This window comes from Danio rerio, chromosome 20 (assembly GCF_049306965.1).
Source record: "Danio rerio strain Tuebingen ecotype United States chromosome 20, GRCz12tu, whole genome shotgun sequence".
Classification (NCBI taxonomy): Eukaryota; Metazoa; Chordata; class Actinopteri; order Cypriniformes; family Danionidae; genus Danio; species Danio rerio.
Window position 1 is genome coordinate 32136037 of NC_133195.1, and position 17359 is coordinate 32153395.

Consider the following 17359-nt stretch of genomic DNA (forward strand, 5'->3'; position numbering starts at 1 on the left):
AGGACTGGATAATCCTGATTAAAGAAACCATAAATATGGAAAAGATTAGACGTATATTAAAAGGAAAATCCAAGTAATTTCAGAAGCTGTGGGAAATTCCTTTGACCTTTGTCTTGGCATTAATTATAAGTATATTTATCCTTAACTGTGCAGACTGCGATGTTGCAATATTGTTTTGAATTAGGCCACACTGCTCTTTTTTTCTGTTTTTGTTTCCCTCAAAAATACTGTATACTGTTTATGTTCTACTCATTGCTGTGTATACAACTCGTTCTGAAAAAAATTATTTAAAAAAAAAGATAAATACAGAACAAAAACATGCCCAAATGAAGGTCAAAAGTGGCTTGTTCTATAAACAATCAGAAAAAAAATCTATTATTCCAGCCAAAAAAAAAAAAAAAAAAAAATATATATATATATATATATTATTTAACACAATGGGAATATTTAAAAAAGAAAAAAATTATGTCTATATATATTGAAAAAATTATGTTGGTACCCTTCAGTTTTGTACAGGACAGTTCCATTAGCTTGCTCTTTTTTACTGGTTTTGTTGAGCCACATTTCGAAAAGCAATATCTGATTTTCAATTATTTATTATCAATCATGTTTTTTGATTAAATGTTACTTTTTAGTTTAATTAATTAGCTTTTAAAAAAATAAATTGCTAAAAGTTAAAATAAGAGTAGTCACAATAAATCATGCAGATAATGAGAGAATGTATTAATTATTTTGAATGCCTCGAAGAAAAGGAGAAGGGGATTATAGTCTCAATGGATGGTAATTTTACTTAAGACAAATAGTACAAACGTAGCAAACACATTGCTTTAAACTTTCAAAAATCTGTATATATGGCATTTATAGCTCTGGGGTCATGAAGATCTCAAATAACAATAATCAACATTTTTTTATGGTAAATGACGAAGGTTAAACAGTGCAGTTGATGATTGCAGAATTCCTCAATAAAAAAGAGAGATCAAGCCTCAAGAAAAAAGATCAAGAAAATATATATAAAAAATTTAAAAGGGGGCTAATCACTTCAACTACTTATTCAACTAATAACAGTACTTAAGAAAAAAGAAGAAAAAAGAAAAGAAAAGAAAAATATATATATATGTTTTTTTTTTCTTCTTTTTTCTTAAGTACTGGTATGACCAAGTCAATGGAAAAAAATGGAGAGAATGTAACAATACAGCCTTTAATTCCAAGTCATAAATAACTAAACAAGTTTGCATTAATTGTATTGATGGAACAACAGCTAAATCATCCCAAAACTGTCACAGGAGGAAAGGAAGAAGAGTGGAGACACTTATGTCATTAGAACCCACAATGAATCTCTGTACATCCTCATTCTGTCTTGGGAGCTAAATATTGATTTCTGTCTTATTTGCGTCCCAGTGCCGCTCCTTTCCTCTTGTGCCAGCTCACGTATGGCATTAATCCTGGCTGACGGTTGCCATGGTTCAGACGAACACCATCAGCGCAGTACCATTCCTTTAACAGTCACATTTCTGGACATTCCTATTTCATATTTCATTCATCAGGATCTATCAACAATAATGAGAGGAGAGCAAGCATCCCTGAATAGACTCATAATATCCTTGGTGCATTTGGGTTTGAGTTATGCTAATTAAAGTGGCCTGTCTAACTCTGCTGTCTTAGCTATGCTAAAACTGAAGAATGATAAGAGCAACTGACAGTAAACCACTAGAGCATCTAGTAGCACATTAAAGACCACACCAACATCTGATGTAAACAAACAAGCCTGCTTGGAAGTCTATTTTCACACAGCATTACTGTTAATTGCATTTTTTGTAAAATATTCTATTTGTCAAAGAATAGAAAAAATCAACCCAAATATCAAGCAGTCCAGAAAACGGCAACAGCATATCAGTAGACGCTTATAGAGTAGCTGGGGGTGCATTTTATTTTGTGATTTGGCTTTAACGGAGAGCAGGTCACAGAGCAGATGTGCTCACATTGATATTCTGTGCAAATACATTTGGACTGAGCGTGCTGTACAAGCAGAGCTGTACTGGATATAAACTCAAGCTTACAGAATTGACAAACTAATTGCCAGCCATTTCCAGATCATTCCGGCTCAATTAGGCTATTAGGATCTGGAAAATATTGTCAATGCTTGTCTTTCCATTGACAAATTAAAGAATCAGTGTTGTATTTGACTTTAAACAATGATCCAGATCAGTTGAGTCTGCTGAGCAACGAAAGCTATTCAGAGTTTTTCACAGTAGACTGCAAGCACATTTACATATTGCTGTGCTTCTGATCAAATCTACAATGAATAAAATTGGTGTGGCATTTCCTTTAGAAGCTATTTTCACCTGGAAATTGATAGTCGGGTTTGTGCATAAAGAAAAAGCGAGCGACATATTGAATTGAATATGACATGCCGAAGTGGAAAGACTGAAACACTGTTTTCTTTCTAGACTCAGTACAATGATCTTTGTTTTATTTACAGCTTTGAAATATCATTTTTACATTGTAAGGGTGAGATTTTTCTCAGCAAGGTCCATTATTGTTTTGGATTCCGCTGACTTTCACTGTATGAATCAAAAAAACACTTTATTCAAGAGATGTTTTGTGTTTACGAAGGAAATAAAGTCATAGAAAAGAAAAGGATAGGTCTTGGAGGGCCAGTGTCCTGCATATTTTTTCCAACCCCTAATTAAATACACCTGAACTAGCTCATCAAGCTGTTTAGGTATGCTAGAAACTTCCAGGCTGTTGTGTTGAGGGAAGTTGGAGCTAAACTATGCAGGACACTGGCCCTCCAGGACTAAGGTTGGACACCCCTGTCATAGAACAACATGAAGCTGAGGATATTGTTTTTGGAATTATCTATGGTACAATATTTTAAAGCCCAGTTTCACAGTTACATGCACTTACTATCGAAAACACAATAACTGTATAACAACTGGGTACTAACCCAGTGTTTCAATAACCTTAATGTTACCTTATATAACAGTAATTTCTTAGATGCAAGTGTGCATACTGTAAAAAAAGCACAGCCACTATTTATCAGTCAGCATAATATCATGTGTAATGCTGTATTTTTTAGTACATCGATAGTACTGTAATATCCCATATACAATAAGTGATTTCAATCATATTTATCAGTGGCATGATACATTTGTACACTACATTAATTACTACATCACTTCTGAAAGTCATATTTCCTGTTTTATTTTTGGCAATAAAAGCTTATTCTGACTAATAATTTTACTAGTGTTTAATATATCCTTATATTATTTTATTGGGTTGTAATACAGAATCCCAATAAAAGTGAATTATAAGTCTGACTCTTAACAATAGATACTTTAAATTATGTTTATTTGGGTATATATCTAACTCATTAACTGTATATATATTCATTCATTTTCTTGTCGGCTTATTCTATTTATTAATCTGGGGTCGCCACAGCGGAATGAACCGCCAACTAATCCAGCACATTTTTATGCAGCCGCAACCCATCTCTGGGAAACATCCACAAACACTCATTCACACACACTCATACACCTTGGACAATTTAGCCTACCCAATTAAAAATGCTTGCGCAAGGTTACGCATAATGCGTAAATATTATCGAGCAATTATCGAACTGTCATTATCGTTTTATCGAAGAATTTTGTATTGTGATAATTATCGATATCGAATTATCGCCCAGCCCTATAAATATATATATATATATATATATATATATATATATATATATATATATATATATATATATACAGCGGGGAAAATAAGTATTTGACACATCAGCATTTTTATCAGTAAGGGGATTTCTAAGTGGGCTACTGACACAAAATTCCTACCAGATGTAGCCATCAAGCCAAATATTGAATTCATACAAAGAAATCAGAACATTTAAGTATACAAGTTGAGTCATAATAAATAAAGTGAAATGACACAGGGAATAAGTATTGAACACATGAAGATAACAAGGTGCAAAATGGCATAGAAAGTCAGGAGATCTGTCAGTATTGAGAGAAAAACCCTGCTCCCTATCAGTACTAATTGATATCAGCTGCTTTAGTCCTAATTGATGGCCTATAAAGGCTTCTCATTACTCAGGAGGCACACAGGAAAGACTTCATGATGGGTAAAAACAAAGAACTCTCTCAAGATCTGCGTAGTCTTATCGTTGAAAAGCATTTTGATGGGAATGGTTATAGGCGCATTTCCAGAATGCTGAATGTTCCTGTGAGCACTGTGGGGGCTATTATCCGGAAATGGAAAAAGCATAAGTTCACCATAAACCGGCCACGATCAGGTGCTCCACGTAAGATCCCTGTCCGAGGAGTCCAAAGAATAATCAGGAGAGTTCTCCTAGAGCCAAGAACCACTCGGGCAGAACTTCAGGAAGACCTCGCATCAGCGGGTACTATTGTTTCAAAGAAAACTATAAGCAATGCACTGAACCACCATGGCATCCATGCACGCTCACCACGCAAGACTCCATTGCTGAACAAAAAGCATGTTGAGGCCCGGTTAAAGTTTGCGAAACAGCATTTGGAGAAGCCTGTGGATTATTGGGAAACTATAGTATGGTCAGATGAAAGCAAAATTGAACTTTTTGGCAGTCATTCTACACATCATGTTTGGAGAAGAAATGGCACTGCCCACCACCCCAAGAACACTATACCAACAGTTAAGTTTGGGGGTGGAAGCATCATGGTTTGGGGCTGCTTTTCAGCAAGGGGTACTGGCAGACTTCATATTATTGAAGGTAGGATGAATGGAGAAATGTACCGGGACATTCTGGATAAAAATCTGCTGCCATCTACCATAAAGCTGAAAATGAAAAGAGGGTGGACATTTCAGCAAGACAATGATCCCAAACACAAGGCCAAGGAAACAATGAAGTGGTTTCAAAGAAAGAAAATCAAGTTGCTTGAATGGCCCAGTCAATCACCTGACCTAAATCCCATAGAAAATCTATGGAGAGAACTGAAGATCAAAGTTCATAAAAGAGGCCCAAGGAACCTTCAAGATTTAAAGACCGTTTGTGTGGAAGAATGGGCCAGAATCACTCCTGAGCAATGCAGACGACTGGTCTCTCCATACAAGAGGCGTCTAGAAGCTGTGATCACCAACAAAGGCTTTTCTACAAAGTATTAAGTAAAGTGTGTTCAATACTTATTCCCTGTGTCATTTCACTTTATTTATTATGACTCAACTTGTATACTTAAATGTTCTGATTTCTTTGTATGAATTCAATATTTGGCTTGATGGCTACATCTGGTAGGAATTTTGTGTCAGTAGCCCACTTAGAAATCCCCTTACTGATAAAAATGCTGATGTGTCAAATACTTATTTTCCCCGCTGTATATATATAGCAATAGTTTTTGCTGTTTTCAATGAAATTATTTTACACATTAGTATAAAGTCTTTTCTGATCAATTCAGTTAAATAAAGCTTATAATAGAAAAGATTCCAGAAAAGCTTTTTTTGGTGCATAAATGCACATACAGAGAAATAATTGTCGGCTTATTCTATTTATTAATCTGGGGTCGCCACAGCGGAATGAACCGCCAACTAATCCAGCACATTTTTATGCAGCCGCAACCCATCTCTGGGAAACATCCACAAACACTCATTCACACACACTCATACACCTTGGACAATTTAGCCTACCCAATTAAAAATGCTTGCGCAAGGTTACGCATAATGCGTAAATATTATCGAGCAATTATCGAACTGTCATTATCGTTTTATCGAAGAATTTTGTATTGTGATAATTATCGATATCGAATTATCGCCCAGCCCTATAAATATAAATATATATATATATATATATATATATATATATATATATATATATATATATATATATATAAATATATATATATATATATATATATATATATAGCAATAGTTTTTGCTGTTTTCAATGAAATTATTTTACACATTAGTATAAAGTCTTTTCTGATCAATTCAGTTAAATAAAGCTTATAATAGAAAAGATTCCAGAAAAGCTTTTTTTGGTGCATTAATGCACATACAGAGAAATACTGATTATTTAAACATGCTTTCAAAGATTAAACATAGATATTTATAAGCTTTGATTTCAAAGTTTAAATTACGCAAAAAGATGATGTTTTTGGACTGGATCTGGATCTCCAAAATAGCAAGATTATTGTAATTAAGCTTTAACATGAACTATACAATCATTTGACAGGTTTATCCCTGATCTTGAGTGTCTCTACTGAATTATTCTGTTTCTGACACTATTTGAATGCTTATATATTTTTTTCTAGATAAAAAAAATTAACTAACAGACAATATTTAATATTTTACTTTGATTTTTGGCAATTAAAACTCATTTTGACTTTAATTATTGCACAGCATTTTTACACTTGGTGAAGGATATTTTTATAACTAATTTACAGAAGCAGACACGTCCAAGAAAATACACTTACATAACCACACCACACATTGCTAGACACATAAACAAGATAGACAGACAGATCCACAAAAGCCTTGCACATAGTTGCATATGCTTGTGTTTAAGGCATAAAAACATCCCTAGATCTATTTACAATGCAGCAATATTGTCCTAATGCAGGGGAGTGCTCTTTATCTAAAAGAGGAGATCTTCCCTTTCTTAGGTCTACCTCGATCCCCTGCCAAGGAATCTGGTGAATCTGCAGCAAAGTGATCCAGGGGAGAGTCGCTCAGCCATCTGCAAAACAGCTAGCCAGAGTCCAGAGTCACAGTCTATCTATAGGGGTGTTGCGTATGTCAGGACGGGGGGAGGGGTACGTCTAATCAAAACCACAAGGCCAAGAACCAGAACTCTCCAAAACCTCTCAATTATCCATCCATCTTTCACATGCCTGACGTCATCGTAGACCTTCCGCCAATGCAACGAGCACCTTAAAGACAGAGCGACTCTGTTCGAGCCATAGAGTTTAAACACAGGTGCTCCTCCGCCCTCCTCCAGCATGTCCAGTTCGTGTCTTTAAGGACATGAACAGGTGTGTGTGTGTGTCTGAAGACTTCAGCGTTTGTAACCCGAGAGCTCCTGATGTGCTTGGGTGCCAAATAAATGCAGCTCTGCCTCTGACATGAACTTGAGAAAAGGTGAATACACAACATTGCCCCGCCCACTAGGCTATTTTGAAATGTGCGCACATGCTCAGTCTGCACCAATCTAGAATACTGTAGAATCATTCAGTCAACTGAGAGATGATGTGTTTATGTGTCTCCAAACACATTATCAATCATATTATGTGTGAAGGGAATCATGGGGGATTTTTTTGTTCTTCGAATCATTTCACAGCCCCAAATGTTTTATTTATTTGTAAAATAAAACAAATTGAGTGATATTTTTACACATTCTTCTTATATATATATATATATATATATATATATATATATATATATATATATTTTTTTTTTTTTTTTCATTTCAAGTTTATCATTTGATGCTTCTAATGTATTTTTTTTAAATAAATAAATAAATGAATAAATAAAACAAAAAGAAGTTTTTTAAATATTCAGAATATATTTTCATTAATTTTCTTTCAGCTTAGCCCCTTTAATTATCAGGGCTTGCCACAGCAGAATGAATCGCCAATAATATATATTTTGCTAATGACATTAAATTAATATTAAATTAAAATTTTAAAAACAATTAATAAATTAATATTAAAAAGAATCTTCTAAACCAGAGATGCCCAAAGGAGAGCCCGCTGGCCAAAGTTAGCCCATTGTAACCTTTCATTTGGCCCACCATCACATCTGAGAGAAGATGTGAGTATGAGGGGAGGGTTTTGATCAATGTCTTTAACACACAGATCGTCATTTCTAATTTGACGTTACCTTTTTTGTTTGTTTTACTGCTGCATTGTAAAAAAAGCAAACTGAATTGAAATGTTTCAATTAAATGTTGTAAATAAATGAGATTTTTTTAAAATGTATAGACTGTCACTCGATGGATGGAGGACTATGCAAAAGACATCGGCTAGATTGTTTTGTTTTTATTGTAATAAGTTCATTATTAAATGTCAAAAAGCAGTATTAGTTATTTTAAAGCAATGTACATTATTAAACAAATTAGGACATTACCCATGGCAACTGTATTTAATTTCGGCCCACTAGCCTCAATCAAGTTTGGTTTTTGGCCTTTTAATAAAAAAAAGTTTGGGCACCCCTGAACATTTTTAAACCTAGCATAACAAAGTTTCACTGAAAATTCACCCATATTTTTGTGCAATATGAAAAACCAATAAAAAATATTAAAATATTAAATATTATTAAATATTAAATGTAAATAAAAAAAATATTATTTTGGTTTGAATCATTCTTGTTTAAAATGTTTCAAAGTTTCAAAACTTTCTGTGTATGCAGTCTCTGGCCCAAAGCCAGCCTGGTAAAAGGGGTGGTTCTTTTATTTGCCTCATTTTCTATTTAACTATAAAATTTAAATACTGAATTTAGGTGACATTTTAAACACTTTTTAACTGAGTTAGCTAGATTGTCATAATGTCATCATAACCACACTTTTTGATGTACCAAAATATTTCCTAAATATTTAGAATAAAGAAATATGACACATATTTGTTTTTAATTCCAAATGTGTTACATCATATATTATTAGAAAACAGTTTTAAATAAAAACTGTAGCCTATTGTCATTTATTACACAAATAACAAACTAAAGTGTGTTTCCCAAACAACAACATAACTAGTGGCTGAACTATCATAGTACAATGCATGGTTTGGGAAATAAACAATGTACTGACCTGTGTTTCCCCAAAACCGTAGTTTCTCTGTCGCTGATTCATCATTTGAACCTTGTTAGTTATAACGTAAAACCTCCATAATGATGCTCTAAACAGGCTGGAGTAATAACTTCTTTATAAAATGAGTATTATTTTTGTATAAAATTATATTGTTTTACACACACGCACTTAGAAATATTAGTTTTAGTAAAAACAACACTCGTTTTCTATATTAACTGTAATATATGTAAATGGCACATATAGGGCCAATTTTTCCTTTTCAGATATTATTGAGAATATTCCATATTCTATGCTAAAACATAAAACTACTTGGCTAACACTGTAATCTCATATATAAATCATATTAACTGTTTATAATTGGTTGTAATTTACAGTATAGGCTATTTATAAGGAAAGTAATGATAACAATAATTAATATTATCATCATCATCATCAGCATCGTTATTTTTTTTTATTATTAAGTATGATATTGTTGGTTTACTTTACATTTTTATTTTTTGAAAAGTCATCTTTTACAACTGTGACACATTCAAGCCACTGCAGAAATGTTCTAACTACTAGACCCATGTCATAGTAGGCTACAGACACATGTCATAATAAATAAACTTAAATTAAAAGCATTAACATATGCTATATATTTTTGTTTAAACAAGCTTTAGAGACGTAACGTGAATTTCATTTAGTTACAAGCGTACAAGTTTGCGACACAGTGTGCGAATGTACGTTAGTTGGCTTAGTTGGCTATGGTTTTCAGAAACCCACCTCTGGCCAACAAATTCAACTTTCTTCAGTTGAATTTGGCCAAAATTTGGCCGTTTGAATAATAAACAATTCAAACGAAAAATAAATACATAAATAAATAAATAAATACATAAATAATAATAATAATAATAATAATAATTATTATTATTATTATTATTATTATTATTATTATTATTATTATTATTATTATTATTATTATTATTATTATTATTATTATTTAGAGCTTCATACTTTTTCTAGCCTCTCTTGTAAAAGTGCTTCACAATTTTTTATTGGTCATGTTTTCTTTAAAGAATAAGGTTCAAGATTTTAAATAAAAGTTACTTGTCATATGTTTTCTCTATTCAAAAACAATACAGTAGCGAAATATGACTTGGCTTATGTCATTATTGCATTGGTCAAAACTGAATAACTGAAGTCACGCTAGGATTCTGCTTGGTCTTAAGGCCTTTTTGAAGGGTAACTATTTTTGATTGGTTACTTTTTACTATTTATGATGGCATAGCAGTCAAAATAGGAGAAATGTGCTCATGTATGGGTCAAATTCTGAACCTTTGTCAGTGAGGGATGGGTCTTCTGAACCTCCCGAACCCCCTTTGGCTACAAGCCCAAGTCTATCAAATTGTGAATATGACGGGAGACCTCCTAACTCCAAAAACTTGTCACAAAATAATAATTTAGAGTAAATTTTATGATGCTCTCACTGAAAATGAGTTTGAATACATGTTATTTCCCTCTTCTCAGCTGAATTCTTAATGCCTTAAATAACTCAAACTCTTTGGCAGTTACGGCACTTCAGCAAGCAGGTGGCTCACACTGCTGTATGTGACAGCTTAATGAGACGCTTCAATGAGCTCACGTCTTTATCACCTCCATATCTGCATCCGCCTCAATAATGCTCTATCAATGAAATATGTCCTCCTTGACCCGAGAGAAAGAAAAAGTTACTCAGGGACGGCTCTCTCAGAAGGTAGAAAAAAGGTCAGATCAGCAGTATGTAGCCGATATGTAGAAGATATGTATTTAAAGAACAAATGAGGAACTAACCACTAGATCTATTTAAGTAGGAACAAAGTGCTGGATATTTGACATATTTGAGATATTTTTTTAAAAAATTACATTTTAACTATTTTGGCACTTATTTTAAAGTTTGGGCTATGAAAAGCAAACACACTTTTGCGGCCAAATTAATTAAATATATAAATCTAATTATGTGGGCATTTATGTATAGATATTGCGGTTTTGTTAAAGAGTGTGTGTTTGTCCTGAGAAGTTTCTGTGTGTGTGGTAGGGCTGAACGATTCTGGCTAAAATAAGAATCACAATTCTTTTTTTTTTTTTTTTTCAAAATTAAGATCACGATTTTCTCTCAATTCTGTAAATGTAACATAAAGGTCAATATGAGTAGGCTACTATTGTAAATTCTCAAACATATGATAAAACAACAATAATAATATTAGGCCTTTGTGTAGGTCTACTGTTGTACAAATCGTGTATAGACTTGGAATGGTGGACTTGAACAGACTTTAAATTTGTCCTGGTTATTAATTCACACACAGTAAAGTGAATTAATTAGCATCATAATACAACTATTCCTAATTCTGAAGTTGAATTATTATGTTTGAGACGTTAGCTTGCAATCTGACACTGACGACATTATAAGACCATTTTATTTACTGGTAAAATGAAACATTGTCATTATCAGATTATATTTAACATAATGTAGTCTAGAGTAGCTATACCAAAGTCTATTAAGACAAGTCGGAGACCAACTTTGAAACATCTCTCGGGCAGTGTGCTCGGGCATTCTATCTGAATGGAGAAACATCAAATTCTCCAAAACTACTGTAATAGCCAAGCTTATAATTGAATTTCATTTTAGAATTTACCAATAATACGAAACCACAACTATCTCATAAGATTTGTTTAAAATGTTCAAACCACACAAAATCTGCAGAAACTCACGTCTGGTCCAAGCCCCTCCCCTGAAGTATTGTCTGTTTATAGCGATCGATGATTAGGTCTTATACGAAAAGGCTGCTTTATTCGCCATATAGTGATCTACGATTGGCTACCCTACTAGACGTCGGACTTTATTAGCCATATTGTCCGTTACACTTTTCTACATTCAAGACAATACGTGTGACATATCTTCTGTATAGTCTTTGGCTATACTGATCCAGTAAACATTTATTTTCAGGGACAACACTTTGTGTTTGCTATCAAAGAAAAAAGATATCAAATGCTTGTCGTAATTATAACTCTAAAATTTCACTGCCGAGTGCACTCATGTCATGATGCTGTCACTTTGAGAAGAAAGGAAAGTACATGCAAATGTTCGGCTCCCAAACAATCACTCTGTGCAACAAGCTGAACGTTGTTTACAACTTTATTATCTGTTATTCACAGCCTATGCAGGTTCTGTTCACTAAAGTAGACACCATTGGCGAGCACGTGTGCATCCTCTCGGTAGTAAACAAACTGTGTGATTTGGCAGCCGCAAATACATGTTTACATTAAGACAGAAATTACATTTTTGGATGAATAATATCTTAGAAATACAATATGTTACACTTATAACACCATGCTGAGCAACATATATAAAACGACTTGTGGGATCGCCTTTATGCTTCTCTCCTGACCTTGAAAATATAATTAGCTGATTTAAGATCATGTGTAGGGTCCAACTGAGATTTTTTTGATAAATCGAGCAGCCCTAGTGTGTCGTAGGCTTTTTTTTTATCTGACACTGCTCAAAAGAAATATTGAATCAAAATGTATGTTTCTAATAATCGCTGACTTGTGCAAGACTGTAATAATCCCCTAATATCTGCTTAGTATTAAATACATGGAATATAAATGATTCTTTATAAAACCATTATAAAAAATAATTAAAGTTAATATCCTCAGAATTAATGCATTTTGAATGGCTATGGAAAAAAAATCAGTGAAAGCTGAAAATATACAAACAGTATATTAATATGACTTTTTATGACCTTTTTTGTCCTCTAAGGATTTGTACCATCACTATGCACTGTAATCATATTTCTCACCATGGTCTGAGATTTTCATTCACAATTCATGAATGCTCCAAAGACCCTCTGGCTATCTGCGACTGAAAAGCGCTGATATAGAAACACCATGGTTAGGATTTAATATAAAATCCACATATAACTATAGATGAATGCATATAATTAAATGTCTTTTCACACCTCAAGCTGATTTCATTGCAAAGAAAGGTTCAGATAAGTTATAATCTCATTATCTATTTTGTGCAATTAATGCAGTTAATTATCTTTTAGGGTTTTTTTTTTTTTTTTTACTTCTCATTGGATCCAAAACCAATCTAATGCCCAAATCAGTATCAGCTCATACTGTCATTATTTGCTGACTGATCCAAATCTGATATACTAATAATCTGCATGCTATTCTTTGTTACTGTTAAGTCAAATGACCCCCAAAAATCCCCACAATTTGAATGCTTTAAATTCCAAGTCCAAGTGAGGTACAGATGAATATGTAAGATGTTAAATTAAAGTTCAAGTACACTCATCTCTCTGCAGTAGCTGTCGGTCATTCAGCATTCAAACTGCGTGTCGCATTCGAACTCTTCAAGATCATTCAGTGTTCCCATTATTATACTTGATTTGTAGATGAGGGTCTATGGTCTCACATAAAAGGACTTCATCTTGGTGGAGCTTGCTGTTTCTAAATCACATTACTTGGTACAGGGTTTCTGCTAGATCCTAACTCAGGAGTAGAAAAGACTATCAATGTTTTACTCAAGTACATTTAGTAATTTAAATTTAAAGGGGTCGTGAACTGAGAAATCTAAATCCTCTCGAACTCGACTTATTATGGGGTTGATGTACTATAAATACAACCAGTAAGATTCAGACCACAAAAAATTCTCATTAGTATAAAAACAGCCAATAATGAAGCTAATCTGGCAAAACTACAGGTTGTGAATGAGCCACTTTATTATGTAATAGTGCAGCTAAACTCCGCCCCCACAGAAGATCAATGCAAGCTTTTACAGTACATCACTGGGTGTTTACAATGCAAAAAATCCTTTCCTCATTTTTTATTTTTTTATTTCTTTCAAATTATTCTTAAATCAAGAGGCATTTTGTTGACGAGCAGAAAATATTTTCTTGTTTTCAGTAATAATAAGTACAAATTAAGAAATTAAGTCAATTTTTTTTTCTTAAAATAAGAAACATAATCTGCCAATGGGGTAAACAAATCAATCTTGTTCTCGCTTTGAAATAAGATATTTGGATAGATATGATTTGGTATGTTTGGACTAGAAAAAGAAAAGCATTTTTTGCAATGTAGCTCTGCCCACCGTTTCACACTAATGTACACAAATAACAAGAGTCAAACACAGGACTATACAGAAACTAAATGAAAAATGTGGCTTTGAACAAATAAAACAAAATCCTTTGCAATATTGCCTTCCTCCTAAAAGACAATGAACTTCTAATGAAGACCCAAACCACAACAGGAAAATTTTAGTCCTCCTTTTTTTACTTAATTTTACCACGGATTCATTTATAAACAAAGAAAAATTCAATGCAGAATATTCAGACAGATTGAAAGTAAGACAATGCTGGATCTAATAGAATTGTTCAAAATAAATACTTTCAATATTTTCTGCTGCAAAGTGTGACACACTCCATGACTGCATATTAATTTGCATCATTTTATGCACGAGATGTGTAAAAAATGCTTTATGCCACTTTGTATTGGATTGATTTATTTTATAAAGCTTTTGGTCAATTTGACATTATTATTCATAAAATATATTGTCCAATCCTGCATTAAACATTATAAAAAAAATCTATTTAAAGAGCCACTATTATGGGTTTTCACAATCACAACAGACAGGTTCATCGGACTAATCACGGCAGATTAGTCTCAAGCAAAGGAGGGGTTTGGGAACAAATGAAACCCTAAACAAATCATCTAGGAGTCATTAGGATAATTAGGTAAAAATAAATGCATATTTTAAGACCATGAATGTTTTTTTTTTATCTTGCATGTATACCAGCCTGTTGTTTGAGACCCCCAAAACCAAAATATGACCTTTTTATAATGCATAATAGGGGCTCTTTAAAAATATTTACTTTTTATGCAATTTGTTCCTCATGAATGTATATCAATACAAATAGCAACTGACAGCATTTTAACAGGTTTAGTGCTTAAATTGTTCCCCCCGAAATGTATTTATATTTTTTTTAATGTTAATATTTCATTCAATTTTTGTGGGCTTGTGATTTTCCCAGAATAACTTTTGTTGCTGAATTATCAATCAAGCTAGTTTATAATATTTGTCCATAATTAAAATGTTTTTTTTTTGTTTGTTTGTTGTTTTTCTTTACAAGTATTGTGAGTGTGTTTAACATGAAATAGTGATTATCAGTTTCCTAAAAAGAGCTGATACTCTAAATATCTGGTATCAGGATAAGAACATTTCTTAAACAAATTGAATTGTGCATCCCTACTTTATTCTATAACAGTTCCAAAAAAACATCAACAGGGCATTCAGAGAAAATGGATTAAAAATGCAAAATCCTTTCACCAGCACTGTCTAGCATTCTTGCGGAGACATTTCCCTCTTGATTCGTTGAGTGACACAGCAGAAGACATAGTGTGATGCTTTAAAGCAGTCTGAGAGCTGCTAAGAATGTGATTGGGTCAGAAGAGAGACAAGCTTCAGGGTGTCTGAGAGCGAGAGATTCAGAGAGCAAGTGCTGTGCCTTCCACTACAGCCAAATTACAAATTGCATTCCTCTGCAGTCTGGCCTCACTTAGCATGCACACTACTGGGAAAAATAGCCTCACGCAATTGAAAATGGCTTGCACGCATGCTTGAGCGACCTCCATCACTAATAAATGAATTCAGATAGACTCATCCTGATAGACAGAGATATCTGTAGAGGTGAATAAAATGCTAAGGCATCACATGAGGATTGGTCAGCAAACTCTGATTTGCACAAATAGCTGATAAATACTAAATTCTGAATGATTAATGTAAAAAACACAGCAGGCAGAGAAAATTAAAATCACAAACGCAAGTAGATATCCACAAATAAAAGTTGCATGACAAAGCTGTGGTGTAATATACACTAAAAAAGTATATACACATGCTGTTTGTTTAAAATACTTACTTAAAATGGACAGCCTATTTGTTTTATGTTCAATCCAATTCAATTTGTAAAAACTGTTAACTTAATTCCTTTATGTTGTCCCAACACAAACCGATTGTGTGGAAACCAGCATTTTTATCATGTAAATGGGTACTTTTTAAAGCTGTGAATTTCTTTTTTATTTGCCAACGTAGTTTATTTTTGTGAAATTCCTAAATATAATTGTGGATTTTGTTCTATTTGATTTTTTTTAATGTGCAATTTTATCTGAAAATAGTACACTACCTGACAAAAGTCTTGTTGCCTATCAAAGTTTTAGGAACAACAAATAATAACTACTTCTAGTTGATGATTTGTTAACAGAAGTGGCTTATTTAAAAGGCAAAGGCCTCTGGATCACGCTTATTTTACCAAAATAAAATGTGATCATGCCTTAATTTTTTAATATTTAATTAGGACAGTAAGTTCTGACTTTGCTTAGACAAAAGTCTTGTCACTTAACAGAAATAATGTACACTTTAGATTACAAAGTCATGGAGCAGTGAAAAAGAATTAATATTGTGTATGACTGCCATGAGCTTGGACGACTGCATCCATACATCTCTGCAGTGACTCAAAAAACTTATTAATAAAGTCATCTGGAACGGCAAAGAAATGGCAAAGAAAGCATTCTTGCAGGACTCCAAGAGTTCATCTAGATTCTTTGGATTTATCTTCAATGCCTCCATTTTACCCCAGACATACTCAATAATGTTCATGTTTGGTGATTGGGCTGGCCAATCCTAGAGCACCTTGACCATCTTTGCTTTCAGGCACTTTGATGTGGAGACTGAAGTATGAGAAGAAGTGCTATCCTGCTGAAGAATTTGCCCTTTCCTGTGGTTTGGAAAGTAATTAAACACAAATGTCTTGATACCTCAGGCTGTTTATGTTGTCATCCTCTCTGCAGATCTCTCGTACACCCCTATACTGAATGTAATCCCAAATCATAATTTTCCTTCACCAAACTTGACTGATTTCTATGAGAATCTAGGGATATTGCGGATTCCAATAGGTCAACTGCAGTTTTGTGAGGATTAGAATGACTGAAATAGAGATAATTGATTGGAAAAAATCTACCTTCTGCCACTTTTCCAAATGATCAAACAAGAAATCAAGACTTCTTTTAGGCAGTGTATAGATAGTTAAATTTAAGACAAAATTATTATAAAATTAGAAGTTTGATTTTGGGTTTACAAACATCCCTTTACAATCTCACTTGTTACAATCTCCTGTATATAACAGTGGATTTTGTTCTATTTGTTTGTAAACAATTTCTATTTTTTTCATATATTTTATTATGTTTTTATTTGGAAATATATTTTTAAAGTTAAACTTAAGACAAATTTATTAGACTTGGATCTAAAAAGTCATAAATGTTTAAAATGAGGACTAAAAATAGAGTTTATTTTTGGAGTAACTGTCCCTTAAGATCTTGCTTGTTACTTGATGTTGTGCTCTTGGGAAAGCTGTCAGCTCCAGGGGCCTCCAAGGCTCCTTCTCTGCAATGAGGCCCCTGTGTCAGACAAGCAAAAGCTATGCCACATATGTGCTGACTGTACAGAGACCAGAATTCCTGTGTAATCCTATAGAGCTAATTGCCTGAAGTGCATTAATTCCAATCAGCAAGCTCAAT

The 17359-nt window shown here is 33.3% G+C and overlaps 1 protein-coding gene across 7 annotated transcripts in view; it reads right to left on the reverse strand.

Annotated features, from left to right (window-relative positions):
• Positions 1–17359, reverse strand: part of ryr3 (ryanodine receptor 3) — a 149116-nt gene that overhangs the window by 126163 nt on the left and 5594 nt on the right. The gene's annotated exons all lie outside the window — the stretch shown is intronic.